At 36.2% G+C, this 3,627-nt stretch overlaps 1 long non-coding RNA gene across 1 annotated transcript; it reads right to left on the reverse strand.

Annotated features, from left to right (window-relative positions):
• Positions 1 to 486: 486 nt before the first annotated feature.
• LOC307157819 lies at positions 487 to 3,293 on the reverse strand. Its single transcript, XR_013821087.1, has 4 exons — positions 1,616 to 3,293; positions 1,373 to 1,435; positions 1,112 to 1,206; positions 487 to 743 (listed from the first exon to the last, which is right to left on the reverse strand). It is a non-coding gene; the product is annotated as an uncharacterized lncRNA (long non-coding RNA).
• Positions 3,294 to 3,627: the final 334 nt, after the last annotated feature.

The raw sequence follows: 3,627 nt of genomic DNA on the forward strand, positions 1-3,627 counted from the left end.
CGTCATTCCAACGTCAATCTAATCAACGTTGAAATAGCAACGTCATTCCAACGTCAATCTAATCAACGTTGAAATAGAAACGTCATTCCAACGTCAATCTAATCAACGTTGAAATAGCAACGTCATTCCAACGTCAATCTAATCAACGTTGAAATAGCAACGTCATTCCAACGTCAATCTAATCAACGTTGAAATAGAAACGTCATTCCAACGTCAATCTAATCAACGTTGAAATAGCAACGTCATTCCAACGTCAATCTAATCAACGTTGAAATAGCAATGTCATTCCAACGTCACGTTTCTCAACATAGGTGAATTTGCCAACGTTGAATCAATATTGATTTTAGTTTAGATTTTGCAAATCTAATCAACGTTGAAATAGCAATGTCATTACAACGTCAATCTAATCAACGTTGAACAGTCAGCTAGGAAGAAGCCAATTGGTCAAAGCAAGACCAGGAAGAAGATTAATAAAGACATTTCACTGACGTAAGAAACATGCTTTATTGCATGGCTGCAAGTGTGCCAACATTTCACACAACATCATTTTACACGTGTCGAACTTTAACCTTTAGAAAAACGGCCCAAACATTGGGCAACATTGAACACGGCTGGTTAAATCTTCCCTTCTTGTTACTTCTTTCTGCCACCGCCACCTATCCTCTCTGGTGCATATTTCAAGTATTTGGCCATGTATTCGTCTACTTTTGTTGTAGTTGTATCAAATGAGCTCAAGACAGCGTCTGATGAGGGGGGGGGAAACAGATCAGTATTAGCAAACGTTAACCTCTCAAATTAAAATATTTTGCAAATATCAACTTTTGTGGAATTGCCAATGTTTCAAGTATATAAATTAGTATTGATCAATGTGCAAGGTCATTGATAATCATGTGCTTGGGCAAGCAACAAAAGGCAGTTGGTAGTAACCAGTGCTGCCGGTAGAGAAGTTAGTCTAGAGCCCAGAATGGAGTACTGTATATAATATTTGACCATGCTCTGTAGAGTCCTCCAACTAAAATGATTTCTTCATTTCTTATGAATTATTATTCTGCTTACTATATTCAATTATTTAAAACACTGTTACAAAACTACTATGTTAAAGCAAACTCACCACAGATTATCTTGTAGAGACGGGTCTTCATGAAGGCAACCTTCCCACTTCTTCCTCTGAGGCTCATTATGGCCATCATTTTATTTGTCATAGTTCTGCCATGGTTAAACAGATTTATATTAGAATATTATATTGCAATCAAGTTCATTATGAAAATGTAGCAGAGAGTGAGTAAGTGGGTGTGTGGGGGGAGTGCATGACAGTATATGACAGGGAACATCACTGTAAACTAATGCAAAAAAGGAACATAAAGTTACTTACGCAGCCATTGACTTCTTCACATGGTCTGCAGCATCAACGCCTCCCAACATCTTCAGTTGTTTACTCGGAAAAGAACAAGAAACAAGAAATTAAAATTATAACCAGAAAATGTGGTCAGAGTCAGACCTCCACAAAGCAGGCATGATGAGGACGAGGAGTTTGTAGTGGTCACCAAAGTGAACAAGCCAATTGTCATAATGAAACTTTGCCAGCACTTTACAAGATTAATTATTTAAAACTTACCAGTTCTACTCCCTCATTCTTGTCCTCCAAGTGATTCTCTAAAGCTTCAAGCTCTTCTTCAGTGTTTGCCGGCTTCACTTCATAACTTGTTCCAGCAGAGCTCTTTTCCCGCTGTCTTCCCGTATAGTATTTTCCTATAAAATATCCCGAAAAATGAAAATTTCAACATTCATCTTTCTGTTGCTATCCCTCTGCTGACAGCAAAAATTCGTACTACAAAACTGCAGCATTAACTATGCGAGTTGTGAAGCTAGGTCTAACGTGACTTTGCTTACAGATTGGCATGAAATCGTGCTCTCACAACAACCACGCTGTTATCTTAAAAAGGCCAATATCACGCTAAGGTTGACTTCAAGTAAGCAAAACGATGCTTTGAAAACATCTGTTTCGCTGAAAGGGCAAGGGGGTAGAAACAGGACAACAGTGCAGAGACTGACAGGTCCGATGGAAGGGCTAACATTAATGTTATGAGAGTAAGGTATTAAAATACGGGATATTTTACAGGAAAATTTGTCCACATACTGGTCCCTGGTTTCCCCATTTAACGTATCCCGGTAAATTCCACATCCTTTTCGGGATTCTAGCATCTTTTTTCTTTCTTTTCTTCTCCCTACTCTGTTTCTCCTCGTTCGACTTGCTGTATGTTTACATTCGCGAGGCCATCAACATGGCCGCCACGCCAAGTATGACGTCACGACGCCCATATTAATATATGTGACAGAGTCAGGCACACACAACATTTATTTAGGAATTTTCTAGTTATAAAATGTGACTTCAAAAACTTTGCTTACCGTTTGAGATGTTACCACCAAATTCATTCCGAACCCGTCCAGGTCAGAATCTGCCTGACGATGACGACACAGACCCACTTCGCGCATGCGCAATCGGGTGTTGTCTGGAACCGTCAGAGCCAATAGAATCACAGTTGTGTGATGGACAACCGCCGTCCTCCAATCAAGCTCTTGTGTTGAACGATATTCCAAAATGATCAATCAGACTGGAGTTGCTCTCAAAGTACGCCAGGAGATGTAGAAAGCGTCTCAATTCTCTTTTGGCTGATGTGTATTTATTTTTATTTTTTATTCCTTATGAAAACATGAATTGTATCTAAATGATGTATTACAAGATCAATTTCTTTTTTCGGCAAATTGTAACAAATGTGTTATGCAATAAAAAAGAAAAAAAAAGAAAAGATGTAACGTTAGAAAGCGCTTTTATCACGACTCAACAAACGTTTAATTCAGAGTTGATCTTTCAACGTTGTATCATTATTCATGTATCAACACTTTTTCAACAGTTAATTGATCAGCATTGTTTGGATGTTGGAACAACGTTATTTTTCTATTGATATATTTCAACAAAATGTTTAAAAGTCATGGTTGTAAAAAAATAATGTTGATTTGACGTACAACTAAAAAAATTATTTTTATTTCTATGTTGAATCCGTAGTGAGTTAACAACACCACTTCAACCATTTAGTGTTCAACGTTGTTTTGACGTTGAATTAATGTTACTTAACAAATGTTTAATTCAGAGTTGATCTTTCAACGTTGTATCATTATTCATGTATCAACACTTTTTCAACAGTTAATTGATCAGCATTGTTTGGATGTTGGAACGTTATTTTTCTACTGATAGCCTATATTTCAACAAAATGTTTAAAAGTCATGGTTGTAAAAAAATAATGTTGATTTGACGTACAACTAAAAAATTTATTTTTATTTCTATGTTGAATCCGTAGTGAGTTAACAACACCACTTCAACCATTTAGTGTTCAACGTTGTTTTGACGTTGAATTAATGTTACTTAACAAATGTTTAATTCAGAGTTGATCTTTCAACGTTGTATCATTATTCATGTATCAACACTTTTTCAACAGTTAATTGATCAGCATTGTTTGGATGTTGGAACAACGTTATTTTTCTATTGATATATTTCAACAAAATGTTTAAAAGTCATGGTTGTAAAAAAATAATGTTGATTTGACGTACAACTAAAAAAATTATTTTTAT

The sequence above is a fragment of the Squalius cephalus genome (genome assembly GCF_949319135.1).
Source record: "Squalius cephalus genome assembly, chromosome: 4".
Lineage (NCBI taxonomy): Eukaryota > Metazoa > Chordata > Actinopteri > Cypriniformes > Leuciscidae > Squalius > Squalius cephalus.